The sequence below is a fragment of the Physeter macrocephalus genome, chromosome 4 (assembly GCF_002837175.3).
Source record: "Physeter macrocephalus isolate SW-GA chromosome 4, ASM283717v5, whole genome shotgun sequence".
Taxonomy (NCBI): Eukaryota; Metazoa; Chordata; class Mammalia; order Artiodactyla; family Physeteridae; genus Physeter; species Physeter macrocephalus.
Genome location: NC_041217.1, coordinates 101,797,662 through 101,818,999, shown reverse-complemented (window position 1 = coordinate 101,818,999; position 21,338 = coordinate 101,797,662). Strand labels below are relative to the sequence as shown.

The window sequence follows — 21,338 nt, the reverse complement described above, 5'->3', positions numbered from 1 at the left end:
CAACCCTCAGTGATATGAACTGTGACAGAGATGACCAACCAAGGAAATGATCCATGAAGATAAGTAGCTATCTAATTGCTGGTTAGTTTTTATATACCTTGAAACTGTAAGCTTGTATTTTTATTATTCAGATCTTTTTTAAAACTTTTTTTTATTGAATGAAAGATTCAAGTTCTAGAGTACTTTACAATTTTCAAAAGTTTCACTCACATGATTTTATATAATCCCATAATAAACCATTTTTTGAGTCCTCTACCCCCTTATTGCCCCTCCCCCTTCCATCTCCCCACTGGTAAACATCTAATTTGTTCTCTATATCTGTGAGTCTGCTTCTTTTTTGTTTTATTCATTAGTTTGTCGTATTTTTTAGATTCCACATATAAGTGATATATAGTATTTGTCTTTCTCTGTCTGACTTACTTCACTTAGTATAATGCCCTCCAAGTCCAACCATGTTGCTGCAAATGGCAAATTTTCATTCTTCTTTATGGCTGGGTAGTATTCCATTGTGTGTATGTGTGTGTGTGTGTGTGTGTGTGTGTGTGTGTGTGTGTATATATCTCACATCTTCTTTATCCATTCACCTGTTGATGTACACTTAGGTTGCATCCATACCTTGGCAATTGTAAATAACAATGCTATGAACCTTGGGGTGCATGTATCTTTTCAAATTCGTATTTCTGTTTTTTTTCAGATATATACCCAGGAGTGGAATTGCTGGGTCATATGTTAGTTCTATTTTTAGTTTTTTGGGATAGCTCCATACTGTTTTCTACAGTGGCTGCCCCAGATTTACATTCCCACCAACAGTGTTCCCTTTCCTCCACACTCTTGCCAACATTTGTTATTTGTGTTCTTTTTGATGATAGCCATTCTGACAGGTGTGAGGTGATATTTCATTGTGGTTTTAATTTTCATTTCCCTGGTGATTAGTGATGTTGGGCATCTTTTCCTGTGCCTGTTGGCCATCTGTGTTTCCTCTTTGGAAAAATGTCTATTCAATCCTTCTGCTCATTTTTAAATAGGGTTGTTTGGTTTTTTTGATGTTGAGTTGTATGAATTGATTACATATGTTGGATATTAACCCCCTACCAGTCATATCATTTGCAAATATCTTCTCCCATTCAGTAGGTTGCCTTTTTTGTGTGTGTGGCACGCGGGCCTCTCACTGTTGCGGCCTCTCCCATTGAGGAGCACAGGCTCCGGACGCACAGGCTCAGTGGCCATGGCTCACGGGCCCAGCCGCTCCGCGGCATGTGGGATCTTCCCAGACCGGGGCATGAACCCGTGTCGCCCGCATCGGCAGGCAGACTCTCAACCACTGCGCCACCAGGGAAGCCCTGCCTTTTTGTTTTATTGATGGTTTCCTTTGCTGTGCAAAAGCTTTTAAGTTTAATTAGGTCCCATTGTTTATTTTTGCTTTTGTTTCCTTTGCTTTAGGAGATGGATCAAAAAAAAAATTGCTGCGATTATGTTGAAAAGTGTTCTGCCTATGTTTTCCTCTAGGAGTTTTATAGTATCTGGTCTTACATTTAGGTCTTTAATTCACTTTGAGTTTATTTTTGTATATGGTGTTAGAGAATGTTGTAATTTCACTTTTTTACAAGTAGCTGTCCAGGTTTCCCCAGCACCACTTATTGAAGAGACTGTCTTTTCTTCATTGTATATTCAGATCTTGAATATTTAAAGATAGTTAAACTAACACTTTTCATACAGGAAAGCACCCCTTTCCACTTTTCAGCTCCATTTGATTCTTCCAAATTTAGGCTCATATCTCATTTCTCACCCCCTTTTCAGGCTTATACAACATATTCTTCACAAAAACGATAGCAAATGAATAGTTAGGATTATTTGTATCTTTGAGATGCTATAGTTAAATGATGTTTTGGACTTTAATTGCAGGACAATTGCTTTCAAGATTTCTGTGAAATACTCTGATAGTCACCTCAAAATTAATAAATGTATTTTAAGTAAATTATCAAAGAGTGTCATATATTATGATCTTAGGTCTTCCTTTATTTTTCAGTCAGGTTTACTGAGGAATAACTTATATATAGTAAAATCCCCCCCTTTTACATACACAGTTCTATGAATTTTGACAATGATATACTGTCAAGTAACCACCTCCACAATCAAGATATAGAACACTTCCATCATCTCAAACTTTCCTCATGGTCTTTGTAATCAATCACCTTCCCCCATCCCTTGTCTACCACTGATTTGTTTTCTGTTCCTATAGTTTTGTCTTTTCCAAAATGGAATAATATAGTATATACCCCTTTGATTTTTTGATAATGCATCAGTAGTTTGTTCTTTTTTATTGCTGAGTAGTATTTCACTATATGACTGCACTATGTTTATTCATTTATATCTTTCTGTGCTAACTACATTTTGAGGTATTAAAGCCTGAAATATGATTTTCTGGAAGACATATTGGGTTTACGAAATAAATGTTTATTGAGCCTCTCCTATGTGCCTGTGGATTCTAAGGTGAATAAGATGCAGTTCTCTTTTGAAGGGGAAATAACAGAGCAGGTAAAAGAACAGGATGGGAGCTTATTCTTGTTGTTTTTTAGAAAGGATCTAATAGAGGGCAAGTTTTGTTAGATTGAAAACTCTTTGAAACATAATCACATATAGTATTTAACTATAGAATGATTTCACAAATCTATTTTTTAGTTCTCTTTACACACTTTATTGTGTGTTCAATGTCCCAATTAAAATCTTAAGATACGATAATACAGTAATTGAGGACACAAACTTTAGACCCAGAGTAACATGGATTCAATTATTGTGTTCACTGCTTCTTAGGTGCTGTGGACATTTGTTGTTTTGTTTTTCCATAACAGCAACCCCTATTCTTGTGGGAAATGCTCCCTCAAACTGTGATTCTCATGGAAGCTGCCAAACCTTAGGCACTGACTCCATGGGTCCTGGACCCTCTTGATTTCCTAGCTCAGCTCTCCCTTCTCTTCCCACCACGTTTGTACTTGGTTACCAGACCCTTCAGTGTCTGTTTTTCGACTGATTCAGAAACAACAGAACATAATAATACTATGGGCCAGGAACTTTGCTAAACCTTTTAATACATTATCTTATTTAATTGTGACAGCCACAGTGTAGTCATAATGCAGTGACTGTTATTATCCACATTTTTCACACAAGGAAAAGAGTGAAAAGAGTTTAGAGATGTTTATGAAAGTCACATGGCTGGTATGTGGTAGGGCTAGCTCCCTTCAAAGCCTTTGCTCATAACCATAGGATTGTGGCTCAGAAGCCAAAACCCAACTCCTAATCAGGACATGTCCAGCAGGGTCTCAGGTCTCCTGCTCCATGAGTGGGGTGGTGGTGTCAGTGGTGGTATTCAATATCCTGTTTTATCTCCACTATGTTTTCACTTTACTGGCATCATGGATTCTGTAAGTCTTGTTAAATACTGGATAGTTTTCACTATTATTTTTAGTTCATTCAGCATTTACCAGAGTGCCACAGCCTTGTTATCATAGCGTTTGAGAGCTTCAATATGACATTTATCTCTTTCAAAATAGACATGATCCATCTGCTCTGTCTGTGGTTTGGGGGTGTCTTAATTTCCCCTGTTGTAGATATTTCCTCCAGGCTTTTATTGCTTTGTTACTTCTCTTTGGAGTTGCAAATTTTTTTCAATGACGTTGGGTTAATTTCTTTCATTTTGCTTAATCTTTTGGATGCTTCTCTTTTTGTAGCTTAAATTTTGGGGAGACAGATCTGCTGAACTAGTATCCTGCCTATTACACTACAATAGACTGAATGTTTATTTCCTCCTCCCAATTCATATGTTGAAATCCTAATCCCTAAAGTGATGGTATTAGGCGATGGGGTCTTTGGGAGGTCATGAGGGCAGAGCTCTCATGAATGGGTTTAGTGCTCTTATAAGAACGACCCCTTTACCCTTCTGACATGTATGGGTACAGTGAAAAGAGGACTGTCTTTGGAAAGTGGCCCCCTCACCAGACACTGAATCTGCCAGTGCCTTGATCTTGGACTTCCCAGCCACCAAAACCGTGAGAAACAAATTTCTATTGTTTATAAGCCACCCAGTGTATGCTATTTTGTTACAGCAGCCCAAACAGACTAAGACATATACTTAGAGCAGTGTTATTCAAACTCAAGGACATGACTCATTAGTGAGTTGTGAAATCAATTTGGTATGTTGTGACCAGCATTCTAAAAACACAAAAAAGAATCGAAAATATCAGGATGTATCATATATATTAAGGATTAATGTAGTTTTGTGAAACTTTTGTTTCAATTGTGTGTATCTGTTGCAATGTAAAATATATTTCTTACTGTAAGTAATGGTCAAAAAAGTTTGAAATGACCATCCTAATGGATCCTCCTCTTTGGAATGTCTTAAATTTTATCCCAAAGAAAGATTATTTTTTCATTCTTCCTTCTGTGGCTCAAGTAAACCACAAATAATTGCATTTACTATATTTCACCGTTGAGCTAATTATCTAAAGAATTAAAGAATAGCCTATAAGTATCCTAGATCTATGTCACTTTATGATATAAAAACAGCATTTCATCTCAGATGGAAAATTATTGATAGCTTCCGTAAAGTGCTTAGAACATTTCTTATCAATAGAGTCACAGATGTAGAAAACAAACTTATAGTTACCAGGGGGGAAAGAGGGGGAGGGACAAATTGGAAGATTGGGATTGACATATACACACTACTATATATAAAATAGATAACTAATAAGGACCTACTGTATAGCACAGGGAACTCTACTCAATACTCTGTAATGACCTATATGGGAAAAGAATCTAAAAAAGAGCGGATATATGTATAACTTATTCACTTTGCTGTACAGCAGAAACTAACACAACATTGTAAATCTACTATACTCCAATTAAAAGAAAATTGCTTATCCCCAAAGACAATGCACTCAATCTGTGCCCTGTCCTCGGAGATTTCCCTGCCACCAATTCCATATTCCAGGAAGAGGGAATCTGATGGGCCCAGCTTAGGGCAGGTGTTAACCTGGGTGCAATCAATAATGGCAGAGGTGAAGTGAAAGTTAAGGGGTGGTGCAATCTAGTGCCTATAAGCAGGAGCTATGGACAGAGTGGCCATTTAAAACTATGCCTCCTATGAGGATGTGGAGAGAAGGGAACACTTGTACACTGCTGGTGGGAATGTAAGTTGGTGCAGCCACTGTGGAAAACAGTATGGAGATTTCTCAAAAAACTAAAAATAGAACTAACATATGACCCGGCAATTATGCTCCTGGGTGTATATTTTTTAAAACCCCAAAATACTAATTCAAAACGATACATACACCTCAATGTTCATAGCAGCATTATTTACAATTGCCAAGACATGGAAGTAACCTAAGTGTCCATCAACAGAGGAATGGATGAAGAAGATGTGGTATATACATAAAATAGAATACTAGACTATAAAAAGGAATGAAATTTTGACATTTCCAGGAACATGGATGGACTTGGAGGGTATTATGCTTAGTGAAATAAGTCAGACAGAGAAAGACAAAGACTGTATGTTATCACTTATATATGAAATATAAAAAATATAACAAACTAGTGAATGTAACAAAAAAGAAGCAAACTTACAGATATAGGGAACAAACTAGTGGTTACCAGTGGGCAGAGGGAAGGGAGGCGGGGCAAAATAAGGGGATTAAGCGTTAAAAACTGTTATGTATAAAATAAGCTACAACGGGGCTTCCCTGGTGGCGCAGTGGTTGGGAGTCCGCCTGCCGATGCAGGGGACGCGGGTTCGTGCCCCGGTCCGGGAAGATTCCACATGCCGCGAAGCGGCTGGGCCCGTGAGCCATGGCCGCTGAGCCTGCGCGTCCGGAGCCTGTGCTCCGCAACGGGACAGGCCACAATAGTGAGAGGCCCGAGTAGCAAAAAAAAAAAAAAAAAAAAAAAAGCTACAACGATATGTTGTACAACATGGGGAATATAGCCAATATTTTATAACTATAAATAGAGTATAACCTTTATCTAATTCTTCTCCTCGTTTTCTCTTTTAAACCTACTGTCATAAAGCTTTTCTCTACACTATCCCTCTGACCCTGGTTTTCTCCTGGTCACCAGTAACTGATGTCTCCATTGTCGAATCCAGTGGTCAATCCTCAGTCCTCCTTTACTTGACCTACCAGCAGCATTTCACATAGTTGCTCACTCCCTGCTCCTTGAAATGTTTTCTTCACTTGGATTCAGAGACATTACACCCTCTTGGTTTTCTTTTCTAGATGGGGGAGGGGTGGCACCCCTCTGTCCCCTCCATTTCCTTAAGGAAACTATGCCAGATCAAAAAGGTACATGCGGGCTTCCCTGGTGGCGCAGTGGTTGCGCGTCCGCCTGCCGATGCAGGGGGGCCGAGTTCGCGTCCCGGTCTGGGAGGATCCCACGTGCCGCGGAGCGGCTGGGCCCGTGAGCCATGGCCGCTGGGCCTGCGCGTCCGGAGCCTGTGCTCCGCAACGGGAGAGGCCACAGCAGAGGAAGGCCCGCATACCACCAAAAAAAAAAAAAAAAAACAAAAAGGTACATGCAAACCACAGATTGAAGTGTTGGACGACTTTAAAAGGGAGTTATGGAATCATTCCTTTTATGCTTTCAGTGCTTTATTAAGGTATAATTTGTAAACAGGAAGATGCACAAATCTGACTTTTAACAGGCATATATACCAGTGTAACTAACACTCAGATCAAGATATATCACCTCAGAAAGTTCCTTTGTGCCCCTTTCCAGTCACCCCAACCCAAAGGCAACCATTTCTCTACTTTCTATCATCAAAGATGAGTTTTGCCTATTCTTGAATTTCATATAAAGGGAGTAATACAGTGTATACTATTTTTGTCATATGTTTATTTCACCCACATGGTTTTTAGATCCGTCCATGTTGTTGCATGTACCAGTAGTGTGTTCTTTTTTATTGCCGAGTGGTATTCCACTGTATGAACATACTGCAGTTGTTTTCTCACTCTGTTGATGAACAAGTAGGTTGTTTCCTGATTTGGGCTACTATAAATAAACCTACTGTTAACATTTGCCTTTTTGCTGACATATGCTTTTCTTTTGGGTATCTGGAAGTGGAATTGCTGGGTCATAAGGTAGGTGTATGTTTAACTTTATAAAAAACTGCCAAACAGTTTTCCAAAGCAGTTGAATCACTTTACACTCCTGCCAGCATCGTGCAGGAGTTCCAGCCGTTCCACATTCTGGCCACAGCCTATTAATGGAGCGGGCCAGGCCTTCCTCTGCTCCACCAGCTTGTCCCCTCAGTCTCCCTGTGAACTACTGCACTGATGGACTGGACAACTTTCAAAGGGAGTTATGGAGCCAGTCATTCACATATTAGTCATTCTGGTGGGTGTATAGTGGTATCTCATTGTGGTTTTAATTTGAATTTTTCTGGTGACAGGTGATGTTGAGCAAGACCATTTGAATATCTTCTTTATGAAATAATGGTTTAAATTTTTTGCCTATATTTATAGTTCTGTTAAACTTATTGTTGACTTGTAGGACTCTGAATGTGACTCCTTTGTAAGATATATGTACTATGAATATTTTCTCCTGGTTTATGGCTTCCTTTTTTACTTTCTTAATGACATATTTTAATGAGCTAAAATCTTAAATTTTGAGAAAGTAAAGCTTATCAGATTTTTCATTTATGGACAATTCCTTACGTGTCCTGTCTAAGAAAGCTTTGTCTGTGCCAAGGCACTGTTGTTTTTCCCCTGTTTTCTCTTAGGACATTGGTTTTCATATTTAGCTTTACAATGCTGAGTCAAAAGACCATCATCAGTCCCTTGGATTACTGCAGCTGCCGCTTAACTTGTCTCCTTGCTTCCATCCTTGTTCTCCCTATGTTCCCTTCTCAAGCCGGCAGCCACAGTGACCCTTTAAAAACAGAATTCAGCTCAGTCATTCCTCTGTTTGAAAACGCTGGCGACTCCCCATTTCATTCTCAGTAAAAGACAAATTCTTCACAGCGGCCCACCAGGTCCTATGTGATCTGGCCCCTTTGTGACTTTTCTGATTATTTCACTGCTCCCCTGCTGGTTCACCCTGCTTCAGTCTCACTGGCCTCCTTGCTGTTCGTAGAATGTGAACACCTCAGATGCACTGGCACTTGTTTCCTCGGCCTCAAATGCTCTTTTCAGTTATACATATGAAAAATTCCCTCACATCCTTTAAGTCCTTTTTCAATTGTCTCCTTCTCCATGATGCTGACCTTGGCCACCATGTTTAAAATTGTACTTGCTCTCCATCTTTGCACTCCCCATCTTCCTAATCCTGTTCTACTTTTCCATGGTACTTTGCTCCTCTTATTTATTTTCTTTATTATTTATTGTCTGTCTCCCTCTGCTATAGTGTAAGCTCCTTGAGGACAGTGATTTTGGTCTATTCTGTTTGCTGATGTTCACAAGCCCATAAGACAGAACCTAGAATATAGAAGACAATTCATACATTTGAGGTTTATTTGTTTGTTTACTTTTTATTAGTATCTCAAGCATTAAAAAACAGAAAAGACAGTATTATAAACCAACAATTATCAGTCTTTTGGATTTAACTATTATTAGTATTTTTCCATATTTGTTTGTTCTACATTTTTTCCTAAGCACTTCAAGTAAATTGTAGATATCATGAGGGCAAATCCTTAATACTTCAGTATACATCTGTAAAAAAAATGACAGATTTCTACCTAATTCCACTGCCATTCTATACTTAATAAAATTGATAATAATTCTCTCTCTTACTTTCCACATCTAATTAGAAGCCAAATCTGTCTCCAATTTTTTTAGGCATCTTATTCACATCTGTATTATTCCTATTTCTATTATCACTTAGACTACTGCAATAATAATAACTATTATTTTGATTTATTATATTAATAGTAATTAATATAATAATCATTCTTTATTAACTCCTTTAATTCTAACTGGTCTTGGCTGCTGGGAAACTCAGAGCCCAATTTGTAGTTCACCTATGAAAAGTGAACATGCCTTGTGGTATGCATGTTATATCCTAACCTTACACATTCCTGCTCCCAACATCCCCAACTTTATCTTATTTTTTCTTCCTTTATTTTCCTTGTTAATCTGTTACATTATGGCCCCTACTGAATGGCATCTTTCAGTGTTCACACACCTGTATAGTCCTTGTCCCTTAAATCTGGACTAAGCCTGTGACTTGCTTCAACTGATAGTATGTAGCAAAATTGACACCATGCCAGTTCCAGGCCTCAGCTTTAAGGAGGCCTAGGAGCTTCCATTTCGTGTTATTGGGAGTCTTGAATCACCTTGTTAAGAAGTCTGGCTACTCTGCTGCAGAGACCACATGGAAAGAAGCCATATAAAGAGGCCATGTAGATATATTTAAATGAGACTTCCCCAAATGAATGATAAGCGCTTTAAAGTTTAAGAATCTGCTTAAGGGCTTTCTTTTGCTTTTTCTCCACACTCTTATAAGCCTACCCTGCTTTCTAAAAGTCTACTGCTCTACTCTCAGGAGTTTGATCCTGCTTATTGTCCAAGTGCTGAACCAAAATTCTAGATGGAATAATTTCTCATTGTTGGTATTTTCCTTTCACCTACCCAACTCTGTTCTACCTGGTTCATTCATTCTGGATCCACCTTGTCTCCAGGAGATTTCCTGGTTTTGAGGTGCTTCTCATATTTCCGCAGAAGAAACTCATGCCTTTGACATCCTGAAGTCCTTGGCTGTGTAGACTAGTTCTGATTCCCACCTTATTTCTCAGCCCATCCACATCAGCTCTTCTCATCCTTAAAAAATCATAATGAGAGCTTTTAAAACTAGATATAGTTCAATTTGAGGACAGAAAAATATATGACGGTTTTGCCAGTTAGGAGTTGACATTGTTGAATTCAATGAGATCAGTTTGAGGGGTGTGCTGAAGGGAAGAGCCAGATTTTGCAGTATGTTGACAAATGGGAGCTGAAGGTTAAAGAAGATTTTTATCAAGATGGGAAAGACTGAGTATACTTACAGGTGGAGGAAAAAAAAAACAGTAAGGAAGGAAAAGTTTTAACAAAATAACCTGTGTGAGAGAAGGTAAGATGATCCAGAAGGGATGAGAATGATTACAAAATAAGGTCCCAGAGGAAGAGGGAAGGTGTTACAGTTTTCTGTTGCTGTATAATAAATTATCCCAAACTTAGTAACTCTTTTATTATATCTCATGATTTTAGCATTAGCAATTTGGGCAGAGTTAATGTGGGCAATTCTTCTGCCTCATGTGATGTCATATGAGGTCACTTGGCAGATCGGCTGCTGGATGGGTTAGTCTGGAAGGTACAAGATTGCTGCATCCATATGTCTGATGCCTTGGAAAGAGTGACTAGAAGGTTGGGCTGAGCTGAAAATGTCAACCAGAGCACCTACAGGTGGCCTTTCCCAGGGCAGTCTCAGGGTGATTGTCCTTCTTACATGATGGCTCAGGCTTCCAAAGAGAATATTCCAAATGTCCTGGACAGAAGCTGCAAGACCTAGCCTCTTAGGTCCAAAATGTCACTTCTGATGACTTCTATTGGTCAAATAAATCACTGGCTTTAGTGACAGCCCAGATTCAAGGGGAAGGTAATTAGACTCCACCTCTTGGTGAGAGAAGTACCAGAGAATTTACAGCCATTTTAAGTCTTTAGCTACAGAAGGGATTGGTTGGATAAAATCAGAGAACATATAAAAGACTTGCCTTGAACATAAAGGGAGACCACCTCTACAGGACTTCTAAATGTTGGAGTATCCAGAGCTCTGTCCTTAGCTCTCTGTATACTGTCTCCTTAGGTGATCTCCTCTAGTCCTGTTTCTTCAAAGGCCTTTATATACTGATGACTTTCAAGTTTATATCTCTAGCCTCCAAATTCTCTCCTGCTTTCCAGACTTGTATATCCAACCCACTTCTCAACATATCCACTAAAATGTGTAATAAGAATCTCGAATTTAACATGGCCAAAACAAAGTCATTGATTTCTATCCTACATCAAGTCTGCTTCCTCCAACCTCCCCATCCTAGTAAATGATACATATAACACTAAATTGCTTAGGACACATACCTAAGAGCCCTACTTGGCTCTTTTCTTTTCCTCACATAGCACTTTCAATCCGTCAATAAGTTTCTACTTCAAATTCATCAATATTGGCTCCAACTTCCAAAATATATCCTGAACCCAACCACTTCTCTCCATCTCTATTCTTCTCATCTAAGTCAATGCCATCAACACCTCTTATTGGTCTCCCTGCTGCACTCTTGATCCTCATTGCTCTTCCTCTATCCATATAGCAACCAGAGTAATCTCTACAAAGTACAAATCAAATAATATAATTTTCCTGCTTGAAACCCTCTAAAGACTTCCTACTGCAATCAGAAAACTTACAAACTTATCAGGGTCGCAAGGCCCTCCAAATCTTGCTCTCATCTCCCTCCACTCTTCCCCTTGTTCACTGAGTTCCAATCACTGATTTTCCTTCTGTCCGGTGAGGCCAGGAAGCTTCTTTCTGCCTCAGGCCATCCCAACTATCCCTCATTCTGCTTGGAGAGCTCCTCCAGATCTTTATGTGGTTCCTCCTTTCATTTAGATGGTAAAAAATGACTCAGATGTCACTTTTCTCAGAGAGGCCATCCTTGACCACTGTAGCTAAAGTAGTACTACAACTCCCTAGTCACCTTCATCCCAGTATCCTATTATAGCTCCTTCATAACGTTTTTCAGTATCTGAAGTTCTCATCCATTTTTTTAATGTTTATTGCTTGTCCTTCCTCACTCGAACATAAACTCCTTGGGGGCACTATTACTGTCTTATTCACAGCTGATTTTTCAGTACTTAGAACAATATAGGCTGCAAAATAAATACACAATAAATGTTCATTTAAATTAGCTATTTCTTTATTCTGCAAGTAGGTTGAGAGAAGGTGGGGAGAGGAGGGGAAAGCCTCTTTTCTCTGTGATATGGGACATAAAGTGTTTGGCTGATAGAAACAGGTGGGGCAGGAATTTCAGAAGGGTAATGAATCATTCTAGATTCTTCTCTCACTGTTCAAATGGTGTGCTTCGGTGTGCTTTTTTTCTTAAAAAAATCACTTGTTGAGTTTTGTTGCTTTGATCCTGATTAATGTTTCCTAAAAAGTAATTTTATGTTAGAAAGAATTTGATTTTTTACCTTTTTAGATAGCATTGGCTTTCAAAAACACTAATCTCTCATCTTTTACAATTCTGGCCTAGAATTGATTTCCCTTAATTCATTGGTTTTGTTTTGTTCCCTCTGTCTCCTTTTTTTAAAAAAATATTTATTTATTTGGTTGCACCGGGTCTTAGTTGCAGCCCACGGGACCTTTGTTGCTGCGTGCGGGATCTTCCTTGTGGCATGCAGGATCTTTTAGTTGTGGCATGCGGGATCTAGTTCCCTGACCTGGGATCAAACCCCGGGTCCCTGCATTGGGAGCGCGGAGTCTTAGCCACTGGACCACTCCCTCTTTTTAAAGGATCTGTTGTATCTGGCCCTGACAATATAGGACCAACTTCAGGAAAGTATAAGTGTCAATGCTTTCTTTCCTCATTGCCTTTCATAACCTTAAGTGAATCGTTGCATGCGCCCACATGCATGCGTCTATTTCTGTTTCCCATCAATAAAGTCTAGGTGTTTCACAAGAATTAAATTCAGGCTTTGATATCCATGCTTCTCTCTCTCTTTCCTATCAGTAGTCTATGTTTTTGCAAGAATTATGTAGGCATGTTTTTCTTATATGTGTTTGTCACTTTCTACATTTGAACAAAAAGTTCTATTCAGGGTATATCTGGACTGCAAAATTTATTTTCTTACTCAATTTTTTAACGATGTTTTCTTAAAATGACTCAACATTTTTTCATTAGTTCATTTTTATTGGCTCACATATATCACTCCTCCAGGATGATGCTGTGAACTGAATGTGAATTTATGAAGGTGATAAAAAGAGTAATTAAACAAAGAACAACTTCTGACAGATGAAAGCACTGTTAATTATTTTTCCTTAGAGAAATGCACATATATACATAGCAACACAGATTTTGGAAGCCAGATCAACCTGCTGGACATGCTGAACCAGTTCTAGCCTATTCTGAAAGTAGAAAGCATCATGTGTGATTCATTTCCGAGGAATTTCAGAAAGCCAAATGTGTTTCCATGTGATATCACATATTAAGAACTTCATGCGAGCTTTTGACGTGCCCGTTTGCAAAAACCTGTATGCTGTTTACAAGTGTGACTAAAGAACCAGAATGGACATGGACGCACAACCATAAGTGATCAGCAGCCAGCTAAACTCCTGTAGGGCCCTTGCACCTAGCCCAAACAAGGGCTTTTAAGAGCAAGCCTCTACTCACATGTGTGTCTACAGAGCAAAGGACTCTAAGAAATTAGACGTTGCTCAAACCTCTTTTAGCCTGCACCTGATCTGGAATCTTGATTAGGGAGCTTACTTTTAGAGTCGTTCACACTGGGTCAACCACATGTGCAGGAGGAAAGGACACAATATCACTTTGAGTGTGGGTCTGTGATTGTTCTCTTTTTCTGAACAACTGTTGTGGGGCTGGGAGCTTCCCTGACCCGTTTTCCCACCTCTAAGCAGATCTGGATATAAACTATTCCTAGACTATATATTGGTTTAATTAATTCTCGTGCATTTCCAAATAAGATTCCACAGCTTGCTTTAGGATGCAGCAAGGCTTACTCCAGCCCGCCAGTTGTAAACTTCATCTTACCAGGCCATTGGGGGTTTTTTAATAAGTGGATGACAGCATCAGTGGTATCTGGCTCTAAGTTCCCACTCTGGTTTCCTTATAAGGCCATTCAACTTCCTAAGTTTTTCTCATTTTCATAGGCCCCAAGTGATCTCACGGCCTCTGGGAACTTTTTTTCTTCCTGCTCAGGATCAGCCTCCTGCCAGAGCTCCAGGTGGGACGCTGCACAGTCTTTCCCTACTCCTGCAGGGGTTCTGCCCAAAAGTGATGGAGGAGGGGGTAGGAATCCCCAAGCCCTTCCTTCTGGTGAATAATACAGAGCTTTTAGATGTAAAGCAGCCCTTGGGCTAATGGGCTAATGCAGTTTAAGCCTCCAAGTGTCAGCTTTTTCTGTTTTTTTTTTTTTTTCAGCTTCACTGGTCTTTTTATTAAGAATTTAAAACAAATTTCCTCAGAGACTGGGACAGAGAAGCATTAATCTCTGTCATCCGTATATACACTTCCAAATGTAAAATAGATAGCTAGTGGGAAGCAGCCACATAGCACAGGGAGATCAGCTCGGTGCTTTGTGACCACCTAGAGGGGTGGGATAGGGAGGGAGGGAGGGATACGCAAGAGGGAGGAGATATGGGGACATTCACTTTATCTTTAAAGTGAATATATAGTTTCTGCTTTATAACAAAGCTGATTCACTTTGTTATAAAGCAGAAACTAACACACCATTGTGAAGCGATTATACTCCAATAAAGATGTTAAAAAAAAAATCTGTGTCATAATAAGCAATTCCTCACAAGCAGACAGTCGCATCTCTAGGTTCTCTGCTAGCTTAACTTTCCTGCCCTCCCAGGCAGCCCCAGCCCCTTCCCCCCAGAACTGTTAGAAAAAGTCGCCTATTGTTTGGCTTAGGAAATATCATCATGGTATCCTAGGGGATTGACCGTCAGTCTCAAATTCTTACACCCTTTCCTCCAGGAGGTTTTGAGGCTTTGAGACCCTCATGGAAATGATATTCTCTTACTCTGCTATCTTAGATTTTCCCAGGTGAATTTGAAGATTATACACCTTTCTTTTCCCCTATTTGACCGAGGTGGGCCTTGTATATACAGCATCTTTAACACTTTCCCAAGCTTGATGGAATTCCCGGGGAGCTACAGTGAGTCTCAACTCACTCCAGTCTTTCCACCCTCCAACCAGCTGCTACACAACCATGATTACAAAGCAGCTCTGGGATATTAAAAACAGCCACCCCCACCCCCACCCCAACCCGTGTGCACACATACACACAAGTTTAGGGTCCTTGGATTTAAATTATTTAGCAAAGATGGAAAAATGTTTGCTTTGGAGGCAAAATAAGCAACATTTTCAAATAAGCAGAATTACTTTCTTATTGTCTATTAGTTGCAAACGAAACAGGATTTTAGAGTTTGCCACCAGCTTAATCCGGCCCCATCATCTCTTGCCTGGACTCCTAGAACAACTTGCCTACTTCCAACACATTCTCCACACAATATCCAGTGTTCTTTGAAAATCATACCATGTCACTTCCTTGTTTAAGTCCTTTTGATGGCTGCGCATTGACACAGAATAGAATCTGAAATCCATATGCTGACCTCCAAGGCCCTCATCTTCCTACCTCTCCAAACTCATCTCATGCACTCTCCCCCTGCTCACTCAGCTCAGTCATGCCAGTCCTCTGTCTGCTAGGACCTGACAAGCTCTTTCCTGAATTAGGGCTTTTGTACTTTGCTGTTCCACTGCCTGTAAAGGCTGTTCTCCTGGCTCAGTCCATAGCTGGCTACTCTTCATTCTTGAGGTTTCAGATTCAATGTCGCCTTCTCAGATGGGCCTTCCTTGACAATGATAATGATAATTATTATATTGCTACTACCTCTACAGTAATATAGCAGTAGTATAATTAATAATAATAGATAGGAAGAATAGTAGGTCACCCCTATTATTCTCTATCATTGATCTTTGTTATTTCCTTCATAACTAAGTTATATCCTATCAATCTGTTTATTTGTTTATTATCTGTCTCCTCAGCTTGAATGTTAGTTTCTCCACAGCATGAGCATTGCATGTCTTGTTCACTGCTGGGTCCCTATCTCCTGGTATCATGTCTGGCATACATACCAGGCAATTAGTAAATACTTGTTGAAGGAATAAGATCGTAGGATTAGAAAGTAATTTAGAAGTCACCTAATCCATCTAGTCCCTTACCCCAATCCACGGCTTTAATATTCAGCCCTCTACAATGCAGAGGCTACTTGAATAGTGGTGTTTACGCTGGTGGAGAACAAAAAGGAACAATAGGAAGGAGCTGTTCTCCTTTCCCTAACTGATTTTACCTTACTTATTCTGATATCAACTTTGCTTTTAAATTTTATTTGTTTAGTTTTTGGCCATGTTGGCTCTTTGTTGCTGCGCGCGGGCTTTCTCTAGTTGCAGTGAGCAGGGGCTACTCTTTGTTGCGGTGCGCGGGCTTCTCATTGCGGTGGCTTCTCTTGCTGTGGAGCACAGGCTCTAGGTGCGCAGGCTTCAGTTGTTGCGGCTCACGGGCTCTAGAGCGCAGGCTCAGTAGTTGTGGCGCATGGGCTTAGTTGCTCTGCGGCATGTGGGATGTTCCCGGACCAGGGCTCAAACCCGTGTCCCCTGCATTGGCAGGCGGATTCTCATCCACTGTGCCACCAGGGAAGCCCAGTTTTGCTTTTTACAACATAGATAAATCTTCATATGAGTCATTTATTCTTAGCTAAGCAGCTAATAACGTGGCCACTCCCTTGGAGGTGGTGATAGTTGAGTGTGTTCTAAATTAATGTTCATGTATTTGTTCATGAAATCTTAAAAATTTTGACATCACTCAATTTCTTTCTAATTAACATCTTTAATCATCCCTTAGTGAATTATTTTCCAGACCATGGGCTTTGACTCATTAGTGAGTAATGAAATCTATTTATTACATCACAACCAGCATTTGAGAAATAGATTAGAAAGTATGAGTGCATTGCATTTTTTAAAGATAAGTACTGTCCAGTGAAACTTTGGTCTCAGTCATATATGTGAATGTGTGTATGTGTGTGTACTATGTCTTGATGTAAAATATATTTCTTATTGTAGGAAATAAACAACAACAACAAAAAGTCTGAAAGCCACTGGCTAAATGAACAAAATTCAGTGTCTTACAGTAGAAAGCAGACTATGTGGTAGTCTTTGGATGACATTTGAGTTAACCTCCTGGGCCCTGTTAGCCAGAGCTCCGAAGCTGTTCAGGATTGAGGTGGATGAGAGTAATAATTCTGCCGTACTTCAAATGAAAGCACTGTCTGCCTTGCAGCCTGCAAACGCCGTTAGAAAAATCTCCTAGAATCATGGGGACCATGTCAGCTATTTGAATATTTGAAATAAACTGCAAATACAACAAATATAACATTATTTTCTTTATTATTTCTTCATTACTTTTCTTCTCTATTCCTATATCACAATAACTTTGGTCCAACAGATTAGGGCCAAAATGACCAGGAGTCTGGTAAGAGTTGAGGTGGAAGGGAAATGAGTGGAGAGTTTCAGGAATCAGGCCCAAAAAGAACATTGTGGTTTCTCCTTTTTGTGCCAGTTTTCTTCTGATGGCTTCTCCTTTTACAGTGAAGTAGGAAACAAGATCATCTGCAGAGAATGACAATGGGGAGGAGGTGTTGGAGGTTTGAGGAGAGGAGAAGGCATGCAGTAGTAGAAGAGTGAAAGGATTAAGGAAATGTAGTATGACCGTGGGCAGCACTAAGGGAGTATTAAAGTGGGTTCAGTGAGTGTGCTACGTGTTCAGTTGGGGATGCAAGCATGCAGTAGTCAGAGAGTTGAATTTAACCACAGATGAAAGGGAAGTTCTGTTTAGGGAGAGGGAACAGTATAAACAGAGTTTGAGTGCTTGGAATTACATGGTGTGTAAATACACTAAAGAAATATTCTAGTAATCAGAAGCAATTCATTTGGCTCCAATGTCCACCCAGAAAGCTGAGAAACAGCCTGGCACTGGCCTCTTGCAAGTGAAATGCATAGCACACCACACTGAAATAAAGAGGCTTGTTGTCAGCTTCTCCCAAGTCTTCTGGCTCTGAGCTGTGGGAATCCCAACCACAGGAGGCATTTAGGTGTGTCTGATTCAGCCACATCTGTTCATGTATCACAATACCAGGACGGCCTTTTTATAACAATGACCAGAAACAGGGTGAGTGCCTACTATGGAATGAGAATTATAAACCGTTCACTAGACAATTAATTTCAGCACAATTCCAGAATATATCAATAAATCATAATTACTATTCGGTGAGGGGTATGTATTTCTCCTCAGTGAGAAGCCAGTACACCTAGGGACTTATTTCTAGTCTAGTCTAATATAATGCCTTCTTTTCTTGCCTTAATCAACCCCAGATTCAATTAATCCTCTTCTGTGTAGTCCACTCTGCATAATCCACTCTTTTTATCTTCAAGATGTTCCACCTTAAGATGCGTCCCTTGTTGAATCTGAGTTTTTATAACCTTCTACCAAAAAGGCTCACTCTCTATTTTGTATTCATTTGCAATAACTTTTTCTTTCATTCAATATATCTTTATCTAATACCTTTATTTGACCAGCACCATGCCTGGCCCTAGAGATGCAAAGTAAACCAGATAAAAATAGTCCCTGCCCTTACAGAGCTTATTCTCTTAAAAGAGCAGTCACAGAGAAATGTGGTGGGTACTCAAAAAAGAAAAGATGAAATATAGGTAAAGTTGTCAGATAAAATACAGGATGCCCAGTTAAATTTGAATTTCAGATAAATTATAATTTATAAGTATGTCCATGTAATCTGCAATTCTGTGGAAGTTCAGAGCAGGAGATTTTGACCTAGTTTAAAGGGATGAGAAAAGGCTCCCTAAAAGAAGGGATATTTAAACTGAAACCTAAACTTTATGTACCAAGTCCTTATCAAGGGTATTGCTAAGTAGGATTCAATTCTCTCTGCAAAATGCCTTCTGCCAATTCTTGGAATATGGCCATTGTCTCTTTCTCCAAAGTGTTTTTCTCATAGGATGAAGAGTGGAAGATCTTTTAAACTCTTCTCTTTTTATGTAAAAGAGTAACTTTCTAATTAGAGTCTAAGTTGGAAATTCTTTTTTCCCATTTGACAGAAAATGGCCGCCATGTAACTTCCTATGTAATACTGTATAGTATCCTTCTGGGTTATAGCAGCTCAAGATTTTAAGGTTTTACCACTTACGGCCATACCCATTTAGGCCACACAATCTATTTATTGTTGGTATAATTTTCAGAATAAATTATTTATGTATCTCCTCTAAGTACTTTTTGATTTTAAAAAAAGGACTTAAAAAATATATATACTAGAAATGCTATCCCACCTTCTTCCCTGTGTGAGTCTCTTCTGTCCTTCTCTTTCTTCCAATGCTATTTCTGACTAATGTGCATTGTAAGGATGCCAGCTGTTTCTGGGGAAAACAATAAAGAAACCAACCGTTACTTCTTCTCAATAAGGAGTACTAAAAATACCAGAATATACTTCTATATTTTTTAGTAAATAGATTACTTCAATCAGCCCATTTGTAAGCAATTTAAACTTGTTACCACCAAATCAGTTGGGCAAGATATTAGGGTGGTAAAATCAATTCATTTGAACAGACTCGATCATTGTCATTTGTAGAGAAAGATAACTGCTTTCTAGGGAATGTTGTCACAGATAAAAAAAAAAATACCAATACCCCTCTTAACTCTCATTTAGTCTGACCTTCAAGGTCAAGAGATGCATCAAGAAGGTATGTCTGTGTAGCTGCAGACAGTCACATCCCTGGCTGCCCCTCAGCTCATTTGCTTTCCCCAAGGGAGGAAGATCATTCCTGCCAGGATCCACAGGATCTATAGCACTGTCCTTGCATAGTGGATGTATTTTGGAATGTATTGGTGGCTCACAATGAACCTTTAACTGGTCCCTCACCTATGGCAGAATTGTGTACATTACCCACGCCCTGGTGGCAGAGACTGTACTGGGGATAGCTGCTCACTCAAGCTAAGCAGAGTTCTTTCCCAGAGAATTTGGAAGTGGGGATGGGAGGAGAGAGAGAATGAGTTTTTCCATGTGGCTGGAACTGTAACAGTAAGTTTGGGGGCTGTGGCTGCCATCTGCTTGCTGCCATATGGCTGGAATAACTGAGAAAGCCAGATGCTGAGAAAACAATCAAGGGAGAAACAGTCAGTTCTCTGAGTTCTGCTGACGTTCCTGTTCCAATTTCAGTCCTTCGGATGCCTGGCTGCTTACATTCTTGCCCTTGGCTCAGTGAGACACCCCTAGCTTCTGATAACTTCCCATTTTCTACTTAAAATAGTTCAAGTTGGTTTCTATTACTTGTAAACATAAACATCCTGATGAATCCTGAGGGCTGGGCGTTCCATCCCCACAAACACCTCTGGTGAGAGTTTTACTGCAGCCATCCTGTGGTGCTCAAGCTGCTCTTTCCTTAGCTTCACTCATCAATCCTGCTGGGCAAGTTGTTGAGAACATACACGTGAAGCAGAGTGGGAAGAACTGGGCAGCACTGAATTTAAATCTAACCATATAATTTACTCGCTGTTTTATTTTTATCCAGTTTTATGGTTATTTATTGTGGAAAGGTAAATCCATTAAGTTGACCCTTGAACAACACAGGTTTGAACTGTGTGGGTCCACTTACATGGGAATTTTTTTCAACAAATCTATTGGAAAATTTTTTGGAGATTTGTGACAACTTGAAAAACTCACAGATGAACTGTGTAGCCTTGAAATATCCAAAAACTTAAGAAAAAGTTAGGTATGTCAAGAATGCATAAAATATATGCAGATATTACTCTTTCCTTACATAGGCTTATGGTGAGTGATATTTACTATAAAATTAATAATATGTTAGTTTTCTTACTGTTTTATATCTTTGCTTTTTAAAAAAAATTATTTATTTTATTTATTTATTTTTGGCTGCGTTGGGTCTTCGTTGCTGTGCGTGGGCTTTCTCTAGTTGTGGCGAGCAGGGGCCACTCTTCGTTGCAGTGTGCGGGCCTCTCATTGCAGTGGCTCGTCTTGTTGCGGAGCACGGGCTCTAGGCACGCGGGCTTCAGTAGTTGTGGCACACGGGCTCAGTAGTTGTGGCTCGTGGGCTTTAGAGTGCAGGCTCAGTAGCTGTGGCGCACGGGCTTAGTTGCTCCATGGCATGTGGGATCTTCCCAGAGGAGGGATCAAACCCATGTTCCCTGCATTGGCAGGCAGATTCTTAACCACTGCATCACCAGGGAAGCCCCTCTTTGCTTTTTTTAAAGAATATATTCCCATACAGTATGTCTCTCTCTCTCATAATTAGAGAAACTGCATATCAGCCTATCATCACAGGTGTTTTTTTAAAAAAAGTACCAATGTTTCCAATACTGTATAATGAATATGACTGTAATACTGTATGCCATAAAAATTTTATAAAGATTCCTTCATTGGTTTATAGGCTAGGCTGCTGTGAAGCAATTGTGTCGATTACACTAGGCTACCATAAAGCAATGTTGTTGCTTCTTCGTTATCAATGC

At 39.7% G+C, this 21,338-nt stretch overlaps 1 protein-coding gene across 1 annotated transcript in view; it reads left to right on the top strand.

The window, feature by feature from the left end:
- CCDC18 (coiled-coil domain containing 18) overlaps positions 1 to 17,102 on the top strand; it is a 187,763-nt gene extending 170,661 nt beyond the window's left edge. Inside the window, exon 31 of the mRNA XM_055084457.1 lies at positions 16,868 to 17,102. The gene's annotated coding sequence lies outside the window, so the exon portion shown is untranslated. The remainder of the gene's footprint in view (positions 1 to 16,867) is intronic.
- The last annotated feature ends 4,236 nt before the right edge of the window (positions 17,103 to 21,338 follow it).